Genomic DNA, 18,427 nt, shown 5'->3' with positions numbered 1-18,427 from the left:
CGCATCAAAGCACAAATGCTGACTATGCAACGAGAGTTCACGCACATGTTTGTACACATCAACGCAACACACGTCGCCGGTGAGCCACTGTCAACCTTCCAGCTGGGAGAAAGAAGAAGGAAAAAACAACAATAACCCGTGTACTCAACGACCGTGGAGAACACATCGACGGTAGCAGAGAAATCGAAGAGCACATGGTCAACCACTTCAGGGAGCTTTACGAGGTAGCAGAAGAGGCGGTGGATGCAGAGGATCGCTTCGAATGTAACCGTGTGATTCCCGCTGGAGACGAAGCGAGTGAGGCCTGTATGAGCGAGATAACAACAGCCGAAATATATTCGGCGATCAAAGCAAGTGCGTCAAAAAAAAGTCCTGGTCCCGATGGTCTGCTGAAGGAATTCTATCTTCGGGCCTTCGATATCATCCACAGAGAACTCAACTCTTCGAACTTTCCCCCAGAGTTCGTCGATGGTATAATTGTGTTGGTGAAGAAGAAAAACACCGACGAGTCCGCTCGCTCATACCGGCCAATCTCGCTGCTAAACTTCGACTATAAAACTCTCTCCCGCATCCTCAAGGGGAGGCTGGAAAACGTGATGAGGGCCCACAACATTCTCAGCGACGGCCAAAAATGCTCCAACTCCAACCGCAACATCTTTCAGGCCACTCTTTCTCTGAAAGACCGGATCGTACAGCTGAAACAACACAAAAAGAGAGCTAAACTTATCAGCTTTGATCTTGCCTCGGCATTTGATCTCGTATCGAGGAGTTTTCTGTTCTCCACGATGCGGTCGCTCGGGTTCAACACGAACTTGGTGGACCTGCTGAAGCGAATCAATTTCATTGACCAGGAACATAAACACTCGAAGGGCAGCTGTATCTCACACGCCAGTGCTGTGCACAAGTATGCGTGCTTAATTTGTATCTCCGATCAGCACAAATTCACTTAGCAGTGTGGTGCAGAAGTGACATGACTCAAACAGATTGAACAATTGACGAATTTACTGTTTTCTTTAATTGTTTTGACAAAATGTCAAAATGACAAAATGTCAAAATGACAAAATGTCAAAATGTCAAAATGTCAAAATGTCAAAATGTCAAAATGTCAAAATGTCAAAATGTCAAAATGTCAAAATGTCAAAATGTCAAAATGTCAAAATGACAATTTGACAATTTGACAATTTGACAATTTGACAATTTGACAATTTGACAATTTGACAACTTTGTCATTTTGACATTTTGTCATTTTGACATTTTGTCATTTTGACATTTTGTCATTTTGACATTTTGACATTTTGACATTTTGACATTTTGACATTTTGACAATTTGACAATTTGACAATTTGACAATTTGACAATTTGACAATTTGACAATTTGACAATTTGACAATTTGACAATTTGACAATTTGACAATTTGACAATTTGACAATTTGACAATTTGACAATTTGACAATTTGACAATTTGACAATTTGACAATTTGACAATTTGACAATTTGACAATTTGACAATTTGACAATTTGACAATTTGACAATTTGACAATTTGACAATTTGACAATTTGACAATTACACAATTTCACAATTTGACATTTTGACATTTCAAGCAAAACAATGTAAATGGGCCGATGTCGAAGTGTAAACAATGAGTCTATCCTGCTCACGTCAGTTGATGTTTACATCAGGATCGAGCAGGATAGACTCTTTGTTTACACTTCGACATCGGCCCAATTACATTGTTTTGCTAGATTTTGTCATTTTGACATTTTGACATTTTGACATTTTGACAATTTTACAATTTTACATTTTTACAATTTTACAATTTTACAATTTTACAATTTTACAATTTTACAATTTTACAATTTTACAATTTTACAATTTTACAATTTTACAATTTTACAATTTTACAATTTTACAATTTTACAATTTTACAATTTTACAATTTTACAATTTTACAATTTTACAATTTTACAATTTTACAATTTTACAATTTTACAATTTTACAATTTTACAATTTTACAATTTTACAATTTTACAATTTTACAATTTTACAATTTTACAATTTTACAATTTTACAATTTTACAATTTTACAATTTTACAATTTTACAATTTTACAATTTTACAATTTTACAATTTTACAATTTTACAATTTTACAATTTTACAATTTTACAATTTTACAATTTTACAATTTTACAATTTTACAATTTTACAATTTTACAATTTTACAATTTTACAATTTTACAATTTTACAATTTTACAATTTTACAATTTTACAATTTTACAATTTTACAATTTTACAATTTTACAATTTTACAATTTTACAATTTTACAATTTTACAATTTTACAATTTTACAATTTTACAATTTTACAATTTTACAATTTTACAATTTTACAATTTTACAATTTTACAATTTTCCATTTTTTCAATTTTACAATTTTACAATTTTACAATTTTACAATTTTACAATTTTACAATTTTACAATTTTACAATTTTACAATTTTACAATTTTACAATTTTACAATTTTACAATTTTACAATTTTACAATTTTACAATTTTACAATTTTACAATTTTACAATTTTACAATTTTACAATTTTACAATTTTACAATTTTACAATTTTACAATTTTACAATTTTACAATTTTACAATTTTACAATTTTACAATTTTACAATTTTACAATTTTACAATTTTACAATTTTACAATTTTACAATTGCAACGGCCTTTGGACTATTACAATTGCTTGAAAGTTAAAATAATGAGAACCTGTAACAAGTGAAAAAAATGGACAGTAAAAATGTATCTACGTAGTTTTGGGATTGCTCCAAATCAAAACAAGCAGTAACCGTTGCTTAGGAACTGCCCTTTGTCAAAATCAAAACTCACAAATACTCGCACACACTCAGAGCAGCCACCGCCGTCACTGACAGCCCAGCCGTCTTGCTCTTGTGATTTTTTATGGCGGTCGTGTGACGACAGAAATCAGCAAAAAACAGTTGGTTTTCGAATAAAATTGGAAAAACTCGGTCAATAATTATGTATTGTAAAGCAGGTAAGCTTTTATAATCGTTTTGAGACAAGAAAAGTCCCATTTGTGAGAATTATAAAGTTAGAAAATTGATGTTTTTTTTGGTTTTGTTTTCAGGTTCGGCTGCTGATTCGGAAAACCTTCGGAATGCTGTTCGCGCTGATAGTGATGTCAAAAAACGCGGATTTGTCCACGACGAAGGATTTTCGGTGAGCTGATACCAGAACTCCGGCAGGAACAGGCAGGATAAATGAAATAATGTGTGGAATAGGTGAAAAGTGATGCTTTGGATAAAAATCATGAATAAAAAAGTGAAATAATTAATTTCTACAGCTTTTATTTCGAAAAAGAACAATTAAAAGAAGAACGACTTTCTTGGCACACACACATACACACGCAATTAAAGCTCACCAATACATACACAAAAGACGGATAAACACTAATACCAATAAAAATGGGTTTCCTTGTGTAAGTGTTTTCGGGTTTTAAGGCTTGAAATAATTCAAGCGGATTTCCTCACAAGCTTCGAACGGGATTTCTCACCTGTCCGTGCGTGGAGGCATTTCACGCGCGGTTCGAGAGGGATTCCGCACAAATTTCCGCCGATCTCGGTTGCGTGTTGACGTTGGCTTTATCAATGGGAACCCCCTACACGTTCCATGGTTGCAAACTGTAGACACGGTTAAAATTTTGGGAGTGATTTTTGCTAATTGCGTCCGACAAATGGTCCAAATCAACTGGGACGCTCTGGTGACCAAATTCGGACAGCAGGTGTGGATGCATTCTATGCGCAGTTTGACCTTACACCAAAAGGTAACACTACTGAACACCTTCATCAGCAGTAAAATCTGGTATCTCTCCTCAACCATACCACCGAACGCTGCACACACAGCAAAAATCACATCTACAATGGGTAGCTTTCTCTGGAGACGGTTACCAGCTCGCATCCCAATTCAACAGCTCGCACGACACATCGAAAAAGGGGGATTAAAACTACAACGGCCGGCGATGAAATGTAAGGCGCTGCTCATCAATCGTCATCTCAACGAGATTGACTGCATGCCGTTCTACAAATCGATCGTGTTCCCAGAAAACCCAACGCAACCACGTCCCGTTGTGCCTGACTTAAATCGCTGCTCCAGAACCTCCCACGGTTACCTGCTCAACTTCAAGATCGTCCCTCTTCTGACCTCATCCACCAACATTATCTGGAGTTGACCGATCGATCAAGGGTTGAGCGGAACACCCCGACAGCTGACTGGCAGAGAATCTGGAGAAACATCGCCTCGAAACGGCTCTCTTCCTCTCAGCGAAGCGAGCTTTACCGTTTCGTAAATGAGAAGACCGAGCACCGACGTCTACTACATGTGATGCAGCGAGTAGACGGAGGATACTGCACACATTGCAATTCGCCAGTGGAGACTCTTCAACACAAGTTTAGCGAATGTAATCGTGTTCGTGCAGCGTGGCAGCTTCTACAGCAGAAAGTTGCCGCGGTTCTCAATGGATGGCGACGATTAACCTTCGAAGAACTTTTGCGACCAGCGCTGAGAAACATCGGACCAGTGATTAGAAACAAGATTCTTAAATTATTTGTAACGTACATTAGTTTCATCAATAATGCAGAAGGTAGAATCGATATTAGTGGACTTGAATTTGCCATGATCACTGAAACGTGAATCAATAATGTAAATATTTTATAAATTCAACAAAATAAAACCAAGACTAAAAAAAAAACGGACATTTCTGTTGCCACCTTTTGGTTCCTTAGATTAGCCATAGATATTTTCAAAGTGTAATAAACAGGGCAGCTACCACCACGCAGCGCCACACTGAAAGCCCGACCATTAGGGTGGTCCAAATCCGGACTTTTTTGGGGCTACCCCCTGAAATCAAAGATTGATCCATCACTAGGCTAAATTCCAAATTTGAGCTTCTGACCACGGGAACCCCTCCTCCAATCGCTTAAAGTTTGTATGGGAAAAATCGTCAACGTGTATGGAGAAAAGCAACTGTTTTACTTTTGACTTGTAGAAAGCGCCATAATTATCCGATTCTTACTGTGATATTTTCCTATTTATATATTAAACTAAACACTATTTATCATTAACACGGGAGCGGAGCTCCATCTTTATTGTTCGGCTTCATCTACCAGACTGACTCCTGATCCACGCTAGCTTCACACTCACACATACACAGCTCTACACGTTTATCGCTAACTGTCTAACTTAGGTTAATGTTCAGGATGCCACATCCTCCCCTTGCCAAATTGAATGTTATAATAAGTAAACTAACAAAACAATAAAGTTAATTTTAAACTATAATACTTTCTGCCACTTCTCGTCTCATGTTTTGCAACGCCTGGTAAAGTGTCCGTCCCGTAGAGCGAAGGCTATCGGCTTAGGCTGCCGATATCAACGATGCAAGTGATGTAGATCCATTTCCCCTTATGCGTAATCATTGATCGTCCAACTATCCTGGTTTCCTCCGAGTCAACTAAAGTAACGAAAAAAATGAAGAAAAAAAAATCAGCAGTATACCAAGCTAAAAACTAACAAACCATCCCCTTTAACATCCCCCAGGTTTTTTTTTTTTGTAGTCTCTATTACAAGTTTCTGCTCGAACCAAAGAGTCTAAAAGCTTGAATGGGGTAAGCACCCAAACCTCTTTCTACTCCAAGGAATCTTCCACACAAGAGTTCGACTTGACGACCTTTGGATTGCGAGTCCAACCGCACCCAGCGATTCCACTGGAACAGGCTTGGTTTGGTGTGTTGTTTGCCTTTATAGCAGGAAGACGACTACCATATCAGGAATGACTTAACAGCCTAACAACTACCATGGCCGGGACCGACGTTTTACTTCCCCATCTGATGGATGGTTGGAGCAGATGGGAATCGAAACCCACTACCATCCACTTATAAAGCGGACAGCGTAACCATTTCACCACGCCTTTGGTATACCAATCTCTGAAACGTAAAATATAATGTGAAAACCACGTTTATCGTGTATGTTAAATCATAAACCTCTTTTAACATATTTAATCGTATTATAACATCAATTTAAATGAAAACTCTCTAAGGATTCCTCTTCCAACTAAAATTCATATTTTCATATGCAGACGCGAGCCATGTTATTAAAATATAAGCTTCAATGAACATCCTTCTTAACAATGTTTAAGCTGTGATATTATACAACTCCTTTCATCTAGCTTTACTCCTTCTATTTTCTAATTCGGAGGCTGCTTTTCCCTGTGATCAAACTACTAGATGTATTAGATGCCTACTAAATCATTCCTTAACTTTGAGTTTATTAACTGTTTAGAATTAGTCTATATATCAACTAAGGAAAGTAACTGTACACAAATAATACTGAAACAATGCAATAATTTGAATGAAAGTTGCTTAGAAATGTAATGTTTCACGCCATTTTACCGATCCACATATCTTATTTCTTTAATAAACATAACATTAATCTGTCGTTGCCATAAGGCTTGCATTACATTATTCAATAGCATTGTTAAATAAAACGAATTTCAGAACATTACTATCTTCCAAGTGATCAGTTACATATGTTTGAGAAGTCGGTCCTATTTCCATCCACTACTTTAACAAATTATATTACAAATCTTTGTCATAACCTTGATTGTTTTTCGCCTATTGAGCTTTTTATCACACTGTTACAGATGGAACCATTTTTGATATAAACCAAAATCACTGGAATCTTTCTATATATTTATGAGATTGATTAGAGAGCATTCTGTGATGACAATGCTTTTTCTGAGAGAGTGATTCAAAGCTTTACCTTCAACAAAAATGAGTTTCATGCTGTCGTGGTAGCCTTACTAGAGTTTAAATTTAACAATTCATACTTCTATTCATACCGCGGTTGCCTTTTTGTATTTCTTTTCATATACATAAGATTCCTCGATTCAGAGATTAACTTTGCAATGTTGACTGACGTACGTATGATATGTTATTTATTTACAATTTGATTGATAACAATTTAAATTTTCGTGGCTCGTTATTTCGAAATTCGTGTCTTATACATTCTCTTCTCATATATTTTTGTATATGTGTGTTTAACTGTAGTTATAGATTATATTAGTTCTTTTTATATTAAGTCGTCAAACATACGTAGACTACATAAATCCCAGCTTTACTTTTTAATACAATGGAACATTGTTTGGATAATATCTTTGATTGTACAACTGTTTTTTTTTTATAGTGGAACTGCTCATTGTGAAATGCATTATGTAGCTTAATTTGTTATGAGGTTTCATCATTCTTTTCGGTGAGTTCTGTGCAGGCAATGGTGCCCTATCCTTCTTGTAGATTATTTATGCGATACATTTTCGTCTTTTTTATATTAACTCATTATATTGAAACGCGATCCTAAGTTTTTTCAACAACTTTCTTTGGAGTTCTTCTGTAGTATTTTTTTTTTCTCCATGTTAGTATCTATTCTTTTGTACAGTTTTGTCCTCTACTGTGTAATCCTCTCCATTAAAATAACTCAACTTGACTCTTTCGGTAGCTGCAGCTAGTCTCGGGGCAAACCCGACTCAACCTTCAGTTTTGCTGCAGTTGGCCTTGGGCTAAACCCGACTCAACTTTTCAGGACGATTGGCCTTGGGCTAAACCCGACTCAATCCCTCGCAGCAGTTGGCCTTGGGCTAAACCCGACTCAACTTTTCAGGAACTCTTTTGTTGCAGTTGGCCTTGGGCTAAACCCGACTCAACCTTCAGGAACTTTTTTGCTGCAGTTGGCCTTGGGCTAAACCCGACTCAACTTCTTCGGACGATTGGCCTTGGGCTAAACCCGACTCAATCTTTAGCAGCAGTTGGCCTTGGGCTAAACCCGACTCAACTTTTCAGGAACTCTTTTGCTGCAGTTGGCCTTGGGCTAAACCCGACTCAACTTTTCCGGACGATTGGCCTTGGGCTAAACCCGACTCAATCTCTTGCAGCAGTTGGCCTTGGGCTAAACCCGACTCAACTTTTCCGGACGATTGGCCTTGGGCTAAACCCGACTCAATCTCTTGCAGCAGTTGGCCTTGGGCTAAACCCGACTCAACTTTTCTGGAACTCTTTTGTTGCAGTTGGCCTTGGGCTAAACCCGACTCAACCTTCTGGAACTTTTTTTTTTTTTTTTTGCTGCAGTTGGCCTTGGGCTAAACCCGACTCAACTTTTTCGGACGATTGTCCTTGGGCTAAACCCGACTCAATTTCTTGCAGCAGTTGTTTTTATCTCTTTATATGCTCTAAAATCCAAAATCTCTTTTTATGCACTAAAATCATCAATTTCATTGAAAACTTTCTATACATTTTCTCTTACAAAACATTGTTTTTGCATTTTTGAAGTAGCAACGGTATTACTGTACTACCCCTGATCGCACAGAGTAGTGTAGTGTGTCGTTATAATTCCTTGTACTAATGTTTAATAGATTAATATAAGTCTTAAGAATTCTCTTAACACGAAATTGCATTCAGTGAAGGTACATGCAGTTTAATATGAAAAAGCAATTCGTTATCCACTGCTATCAACTTTTTATTTTTCGCATATTTGTAAATATCTCTCAAACTATTTGACAACAAACGCAACATAGTAAATGGTTATGATTTACAACATTTCAACTTTTTTTTTTAATAAATTTAAAGTACTTTAACTATCATATTTTTCCATTGAGGACTTTTGGGACTTCAAACCAGACCTTACGAAACTAAACTTTTTGTCAGTTTAAAATGTTATAGATACAGTATGTATTTCTAAATCCAATGATTATACACAAACCCTCATGACTCTTTTTACCTCAGGCCTTACAGTGGATAATCTAAAATCAGACAAGAGTGATCATTATGCATCCCCAAGCACACAAAGACACCTGTTCTTTGAAGAAAACTGTACTAAAATCACTCGTGGCTATAAAGCTTTTTTTAAAAATAAGTAAGGGAAATTCTCGTATGTTTGGCAGGTTAAGCAATCGCTCCTAACTCCATCCAATTTGCTGATTTTCACTTTTAAACAACTTATTTTGCAAAACTTTTGATAGAAACTTGCTTGCTCACTTCCTGTTGAGCTATTTGTCATTGGATTTCAGTTGAAAACGCTTTTAATTAGCTTCAATTGAATGTCAAAGTTCTGACCTGCCAAAATTAGAGGCACACTGGAATTAGATGCTGCTCCCATACAGCACCTAAACATTAACCAAAATTCCTATTGAAACTCGTCAATGTGTATAAAGTAAACATCACACTTTCGCTCACCCAATTTTGGGTAATGTTATAATTGACTACTTCAATCAGAACCCCTTAATCGTGCATCATGTTAACAAAACTCCTTGAATGCGCCGTCCGTGCATCACACATTCACTCCGCGGAAAAAAACGACATTTCACAATTAAACATCAAACACACACACTCAGTCCTGCTCCTCACTTTCGATTCCTCTTCCTCCCGCTCCATAAATAATGTGCTTGCGTCGATAAATCTGGGTGATGGCTGCGCAACGCGAAATAAAAATTACTGCGTTCTTTGCATTCTGTGACGAATGCAGGAGATAAGAGTTTGGTCGCAAAGCGCAGTGCGGGGAGATGAAAAGGGAGAAACTTCGGCGCAGGGCTCGTGGGCATTGTTTCGACATTTGAAAGAAGAAGACGCAAAGCAGCCCCTCTTGCTAAAACCAAACCGAGCCGCCTACACTCAAACCTCTTTAACATCCTAACCTATCAGACCGCGCACACAATCATCACGCATAACACTCGCACACACACATACTTTCACACATATTTCTGCTCCGCTCGCATCACACAAACAAAACAACCGGAACATGCTCACCGGAACTCCAGCATCTCGGCCTCAGGCCCACCGCCTCGTAATGACAATGCCTGCTCGGCTGCCCGCTGCCATCGTCGCCCCGATGCTGTCCTTTTGCGCAACTTTTATTTATTTTATTGTTTTACAAAGGGAAATCGACTTTTCCAAGTATTTTTCTGTCAGGTTTCATTCACACAATCACTATTTTACCAACATGGCAGGATCGCCAATGTGATATTTTCCTATTTATATATATTAAACTAAACACTATTTATCATTAACACGGGAGCGGAGCTCCATCTTTATTGTTCGGCTTCATCTACCAGACTGACTCCTGATCCACGCTAGCTTCACACTCACACATACACAGCTCTACACGTTTATCGCTAACTGTCTAACTTAGGTTAATGTTCAGGATGCCACACTTACCATTTCTCAAATGTAGAACCTTCATTAAATTTAGAACAACTTTCCCGAAGACACCATATTTTTAGGATCTTTTCTCTCGAAGTTATAAGCGCCCAAAACTGACCCTATTTGCGCGGCCAGCTGTAAGGGCTACCTAACAACGATGTTTATTTCCAATTCCACCCTACCACCCTACCGACCATGGTAATTTTAAAAACATTTGCTAAAAATGCTGCTTATTAAATTAACTGTGGCTTTTGGTAAAAGTAAACGCAAATATTGAGTTGACTGAGCAGTAGGTTCAAGTAGGATTACACACTTTTGTGTAATCATAGTTGAACTAAAAAAAGTGTAAAGCTATTACTCGGTGAAGCAATAACGTTGCCCAGGCACGAAATATTTTAGCAGAGCTGGTTCTGTAAGAATCCTGCTAGAATGTCACTACACTTCTGTTAGAATTCTATAAGAAAATGGAAACTGTGTTAGAGCTCGGCTAGAAACCAACCAACGAATGCCTGCTCATTTAGATACACTTCTTTTATTACGTAACGCTAAAATTTGGATTTTTTGACCCCCACGCCCTTCGTTTAAAATGTCCGTACAAATTTCAAAAAAAAACTTAACTCGTTCGAATCCCCCACCCTCTCAACCCACACCATGTTACACTGAGCAAAACTCACAAGGCGCATCGAAGTGTTTCGCACATGATCTGACCCTGCAGAACAGATCACTCAAATATCAATCGCAAAACACTTGAAATTTCGATGATTGACCAAAAAATAATTTCAATAGCCAATTCTAAATGGTGTTGAAAAATAATATGTTCAAGCGATTTACAAGTTCTCGCTTGCTAGTCGTGCACGCTACCACTGCGCCGGCCGGTAAGTTGAAAACGGGAGAGTTTTTTGTGCTACTCGTTCTAGCCTCGCTTCTAGCCATCGATAAAAGTCGCGCTGAAATCAATCCGTTGAATTTCCGTTGAATTTGAATAGTGCTTGTTTTGTGTAGATCTTAAGATCAATTTCAAGTGTTTTCCTCATCTCTTTGAATAGATCAAGACAGTGAGACAAATTCATGAGCAAAACACTTGAAAAGCTTGAGCCAACCGAATGAAAATAACGTGTCAAAAAATACCAAAAAGTCAATCACCCAAACACTTGCATTTGATAGTGGTTTGGATTGATGTTGAAACACAAACCAATTAAACCTATGATGTGGCTTTATTCAATCATTCAAGTGTTTGGGCACTTGAATAAAACGTGTGGCGTATTTTCAGTGTATTTATGTTATGTTATTTATGTTATAATGTCCGTCCAAAGAGGCGCTGCAAAAAAACATTTTTGTTCAAATTTTCGAACAAATCAGCAACAATTACAAGTTTGATAGTCAAACTATACTTAAAAGCTAGTTTTGTCATTTGTTTTTGCAAAACCTTTTGCCTCTTGGTTTCGCTTTGTATTAGTATGTGTGTGGTCGATGTTTGCGGACGTGCACGCAGAACACAGAACAGTAAGAACTAGCAAAAATGCCTCACCTTCTTCTGATACAAGTCGCCATATTGAAATTACTTGAATATTCATACCCGTGGTACTGTTTGCGGACGTGCACGCAGAACACAGAACAGTAAGAACTAGCAAAAATGCCTCACCTTCTTCTGATACAAGTCGCCATATTGAAATTACTTGAATATTCATACCCGTGGTACTACCCAGTCAACTCAATCGGAATTAAAATCGAATCGTTTAAGTATTCCGTTTCAAACCCAACAACCGAATTCCGTTTTAGAATTCCGATTGAGTTGACTGAGCAGTAGGTTCAAGTAGGATTACACACTTTTGTGTAATCATAGTTGAACTAAAAAAAGTTTAATGCTGTTACTCGGTGAAGCAAAAACGTTGCCCATGCACGAAATATTTTAGCAGAGCTGGTTCTATAAGAATCCTGCTAGAATGTCACTACATTTCTATTAGAATTCTATAAGAAAATGGAAACTGTGTTAAAATTCGGCTAGAAACCAACCAACGAATGCCTGCTCATTTAGGTACACTTCTTTTATTACGTAACGCCCTTCGTTTAAAATGTCCATACAAATTTAAAAAAAAAGGTGCAGGTGGTTATGTTCTACATGACCAATATGACAAAGAACTTTGTACAAAACTCGTAAAAATATTCTATTTTATTTTATATTTTAAAACATTGCCTATGTATAAAATCCTAAATATTTTATTCCTATAAAATGTTTTCAATCTTTAGCACCTCTGTGAAATAAATTGCCAAAACAAGTATGTTTCGGAAAATGTCCAATCAAAATGGTAATTTTCTTGTCCAGTATCTAAAACCATGAATTTTGGTACCCATATTGCCCCAAGTCGAATAGTTCGATAAATGTCCCCGGTAGAACCTTCCCGAGGGCAATTGCCTCGGGTGTGGCCAATCCGGTCAAAATTGCCATTTTCATTACCAGTTTCAAAATCATGAATTTTGATACCCATATTGCCCCAAGTCGTATGGTTCGATTAATGTCCCCCGGTAGAACCTTCCCGAGGGCACTGGCCACTCCGGGTGTGGCCAATCCGGTCAAAATGGCCATTTTCATTACCAGTTTAAAAAACCATGAATTTTGATACCCATATTGCCCCAAGTCGTATGGTTCGATTAATGTCCCCCGGTAGAACCTTCCCGAGGGCACTGGCCACTCCGGGTGTGGCCAATATCCTATAAATGTGGTCCCAAGCCCATTGCCCCAAATCATTCTGGTCCGGTGACCGTCCTTACAATCTTCATAAGAACAAAATTCCTCCCAATTTAGTGCACAAACTGTGTCTTTCAATGTGTGCGTGTGTGTGTGTGAGCAATAAAATTACCACCGTGGATCCGCTTTTGTCGAAACCTCGTAAGGCACTGAATTTTCTGAGGCTATCTGTTAGCTTAAATAGTTCGCATGAAATGTGGCAACAGTGGTGCAACATTCTCGCGTGACAGTTCCACGTAAACAGGAGAGGAGGCAAAATTTGCACCATGTTGCCACATTTCATGCGAACTATTTAAGCTAACAGATAGCCTCAGAAAAATTCAGTGCCTTACGAGGTTTCGACAAAAGCGGATCCACGGTGGTAATTTTATTGCTCACACACACGCACACATTGAAAGACACAGTTTGTGCACTAAATTGGGAGGAATTCTGTTCTTATGAAGGTAAGAGGTCACCAGACCAAATGATTTTGGGCAATGGGCTGGGACCACATTTATAGGACCCGGAGTGGCCAGTGCCCTGAGGAAGGTTCTACCGGGGTTAATCGAACCATACGACTTGGGCAATATGGGTATCAAAATTCATGGTTTTTGCTGATAATGAAAATGACCATTTTTAATGGATTGGCCACACCCGAGAGTGGCCAGCCCTCGGAAAGGTTCTCCGGGACATTAATCGAACCATACGACTTGGGGCAATATGGTATCAAAATTCATGGTTTTGAAATGAAAATGGCCATTTTGACTGGATTGGCCACACAGAGTGGCTGCCCTCGGGAAGGTTCTACCGGGGGACATTAATCGAACCATACGACTTGGGGCAATATGGGTATCAAAATTCATGGTTTTTGAAACTGATAATGAAAATGGCCATTTTGACTGGATTGGCCACACCCGGAGTGGCCAGAGCCCTCGGGAAGGTTCTACCGGGGACATTAATCGAACCATACGACTTGGGGCAATATGGGTATCAAAATTCATGGTTTTCAAACTGGAAATGAAAATGGGCATTTTGACTGGATTGGCCACACCCGGAGTGGCCAGTGCCCTCAGGAAGGTTCTACCGGGGGACATTAATCGAACCATACGACTTGGGGCAATATAGGTATCAAAATTCATGGTTTTCAAACTGATAATGAAAATGGCCATTCTGACTGGATTGGCCACACCCGAGTGGCCAGTGCCCTCGGGAAGGTTCTACCGGGGGACATTAATCGAACCATACGACTTGGGGCAATATGGGTATCAAAATTCATGGTTTTGAAACTGGTAATGGAAATGGGCATTTTGACTGGATTGGCCACACCCGGAGTGGTCAGTGCCCTCGAGAGTGTTCTTCCGTGGGGACATTAATCGAACCATACGACTTGGGGCAATACAGGTATCAAAATTCATGGTTTTGAAACTGATAATGAAAATGGCCATTTTGACTGGATTGGCCACACCCGGAGTGGCCAGTGCCTTCGGGAAGGTTCTACCGGGGGGACATTAATCGAACCATACGACTTGGGGCAATATGGGTATCAAAATTCATGGTTATTGAAACTGGTAATGGAAATGGGCATCTTGACTGGATTGGCCACACCCGGAGTGGTCAGTGCCCTCGGGAAGGTTCTACCGGGGGGACATTAATCGAACCATACGACTTGGGGCAATATAGGTATCAAAATTCATGGTTTTTGAAACTGATAATGAAAATGGCCATTTTGACTGGATTGGCCACACCCGGAGTGGCCAGAGCCCTCGGAAGGTTCTACCGGGGACATTAATCGAACCATACGACTTGGGGCAATATGGGTATCAAAATTCATGGTTTTCAAACTGGAAATGAAAATGGGCATTTTGACTGGATTGGCCACACCCGGAGTGGCCAGTGCCCTCGGGAAGGTTCTACCGGGGGACATTAATCGAACCATACGACTTGGGGCAATATAGGTATCAAAATTCATGGTTTTCAAACTGATAATGAAAATGGCCATTCTGACTGGATTGGCCACACCCGGGTGGCCAGTGCCCTCGGGAAGGTTCTACCGGGGGGACATTAATCGAACCATACGACTTGGGGCAATATGGGTATCAAAATTCATGGTTTTTGAAACTGGTAATGGAAATGGGCATTTTGACTGGATTGGCCACACCCGGAGTGGTCAGTGCCCTCGAGTGTTCTTCCGTGGGGACATTAATCGAACCATACGACTTGGGGCAATACAGGTATCAAAATTCATGGTTTTGAAACTGATAATGAAAATGGCCATTTTGACTGGATTGGCCACACCCGGTGGCCAGTGCCTTCGGGAAGGTTCTACCGGGGGACATTAATCGAACCATACGACTTGGGGCAATATGGGTATCAAAATTCATGGTTATGAAACTGGTAATGGAAATGGGCATCTTGACTGGATTGGCCACACCCGGAGTGGTCAGTGCCCTCAGGAAGGTTCTACCGGGGGACATTAATCGAACCATACGACTTGGGGCAATATAGGTATCAAAATTCATGGTTTTGAAACTGATAATGAAAATGGCCATTTTGACTGGATTGGCCACACCCGGAGTGGCCAGTGCCCTCGGGAAGGTTCTACCGGGGGGACATTAATCGAACCATACGACTTGGGGCAATATGGGTATCAAAATTCATGGTTTTTGAAACTGATAATGAAAATGGCCATTTTGACTGGATTGGCCACACCCGGAGTGGCCAGTGCCCTCGGGAAGGTTCTACCGGGGGGACATTAATCGAACCATACGACTTTGGGCAATATAGGTATCAAAATTCATGGTTTTTGAAACTGATAATGAAAATGGCCATTTTGACTGGATTGGCCACACCCGGAGTGGACATTGCCCTCGGGAAGGTTCTACCGGGGGGACATTAATCGAACCATACGACTTGAGGCAATATAGGTATCAAAATTCATGGTTTTTGAAACTGATGATGAAAATGGCCATTATGACCGGATTGGCCACACCCGGAGTGGCCAGTGCCCTCGGGAAGGTTCTACCGGGGGCATTAATCGAACCATACGACTTGGGGCAATATGGGTATCAAAATTCATGGTTTTTGAAACTGATAATGAAAATGGGTATTTTGACTGGATTGGCCACACCCGGAGTGGCCAGTGCCCTCGGGAAGGTTCTACCGGGGGGACATTAATCGAACCATACGACTTTGGGCAATATGGTATCAAAATTCATGGTTTTGAAACTGATAATGAAAATGGCCATTTTGACTGGATTGGCCACACCCGGAGTGGACATTGCCCTCGGGAAGGTTCTACCGGGGGACATTAATCGAACCATACGACTTTGGGCAATATAGGTATCAAAATTCATGGTTTTGAAACTGATAATGAAAATGGCCATTTTGACTGGATTGGCCACACCCGGAGTGGCCAGTGCCCTCGGGAAGGTTCTACCGAGGGGACATTAATCGAACCATACGACTTGAGGCAATATAGGTATCAAAATTCATGGTTTTTGAAACTGATGATGAAAATGGCCATTATGACCGGATTGGCCACACCCGGAGTGGCCAGTGCCCTCGGGAAGGTTCTACCGGGGGGGGGCATTAATCGAACCATACGACTTGGGGCAATATGGGTATCAAAATTCATGGTTTTTGAAACTGGTAATGAAAATGGGCATTTTGACTGGATTGGCCACACCCGGAGTGGCCAGTGCCCTCGGGAAGGTTCTACCGAGGGGACATTAATCGAACCATACGACTTGGGGCAATATAGGTATCAAAATTCATGGTTTTTGAAACTGATAATGAAAATGGCCATTCTGACTGGATTGGCCACACCCGGAGTGGCCAGTGCCCTCGGGAAGGTTCTACCGGGGGGACATTAATCGAACCATACGACTTGGGGCAATATGGGTATCAAAATTCATGGTTTTTGAAACTGATAATGAAAATGGCCATTTTGACTGGATTGGCCACACCCGGAGTGGCCAGAGCCCTCGGGAAGGTTCTACCGGGGGACATTAATCGAACCATACGACTTGGGGCAATATGGGTATCAAAATTCATGGTTTTTCAAACTGGAAATGAAAATGGGCATTTTGACTGGATTGGCCACACCCGGAGTGGCCAGTGCCCTCGGGAAGGTTCTACCGGGGGGACATTAATCGAACCATACGACTTGGGGCAATATAGGTATCAAAATTCATGGTTTTTCAAACTGATAATGAAAATGGCCATTTTGACTGGATTGGCCACACCCGGAGTGGCCAGTGCCCTCGGGAAGGTTCTACCGGGGGACATTAATCGAACCATACGACTTGGGGCAATATGGGTATCAAAATTCATGGTTTTTGAAACTGGAAATGAAAATGGGCATTTTGACTGGATTGGCCACACCCGGTGGCCAGTGCCCTCGAGTGTTCTTCCGTGGGGACATTAATCGAACCATACGACTTGGGGCAATACAGGTATCAAAATTCATGGTTTTTGAAACTGATAATGAAAATGGCCATTTTGACTGGATTGGCCACGGAGTGGCCAGTGCCCTCGGGAAGGTTCTACCAGGGGGACATTAATCGAACCATACGACTTGGGGCAATATGGGTATCAAAATTCATGGTTTTGAAACTGGTAATGAAAATGGGCATTTTGACTGGATTGGCCACACCCGGAGTGGCCAGTGCCCTCGGGAAGGTTCTACCGGGGGGACATTAATCGAACCATACGACTTGGGGCAATATAGGTATCAAAATTCATGGTTTTTGAAACTGATAATGAAAATGGCCATTTTGACTGGATTGGCCACACCCGGAGTGGCCAGTGCCCTCGGGAAGGTTCTACCGGGGGGACATTAATCGAACCATACGACTTGGGGCAATATGGGTATCAAAATTCATGGTTTTTGAAACTGATAATGAAAATGGCCATTTTGACTGGATTGGCCACACCCGGAGTGGCCAGTGCCCTCGGGAAGGTTCTACCGGGGGGACATTAATCGAACCATACGACTTGGGGCAATATGGGTATCAAAATTCATGGTTTTTGAAACTGATAATGAAAATGGCCATTTTGACTGGATTGGCCACACCCGGAGTGGCCAGTGCCCTCGGGAAGGTTCTACCGGGGGGACATTAATCGAACCATACGACTTGGGGCAATATAGGTATCAAAATTCATGGTTTTTGAAACTGATAATGAAAATGGCCATTATGACTGGATTGGCCACACCCGGAGTGGCCAGTGCCCTCGGGAAGGTTCTACCGGGGGGACATTAATCGAACCATACGACTTGGGGCAATATGGGTATCAAAATTCATGGTTTTTGAAACTGATAATGAAAATGGGCATTTTGACTGGATTGGCCACACCCGGAGTGGCCAGTGCCCTCGGGAAGGTTCTACCGGGGGGACATTAATCGAACCATACGACTTGGGGCAATATGGGTATCAAAATTCATT

General features: G+C 40.3%; 1 long non-coding RNA gene across 1 annotated transcript; it reads left to right on the top strand.

Annotated features, from left to right (window-relative positions):
* Nucleotides 1-2,756: 2,756 nt before the first annotated feature.
* LOC119767188 lies at nt 2,757-3,354 on the top strand. Its single transcript, XR_005277376.1, has 2 exons — nt 2,757-3,054; nt 3,148-3,354. It is a non-coding gene; the product is annotated as an uncharacterized LOC119767188 (long non-coding RNA).
* Nucleotides 3,355-18,427: the final 15,073 nt, after the last annotated feature.

Source organism: Culex quinquefasciatus, chromosome 2, assembly GCF_015732765.1.
Source record: "Culex quinquefasciatus strain JHB chromosome 2, VPISU_Cqui_1.0_pri_paternal, whole genome shotgun sequence".
In the NCBI taxonomy this organism is placed as follows: Eukaryota; Metazoa; Arthropoda; class Insecta; order Diptera; family Culicidae; genus Culex; species Culex quinquefasciatus.
Note: the sequence above shows the minus strand (reverse complement) of the source record. Positions and strands in the feature narration are given on the sequence as shown.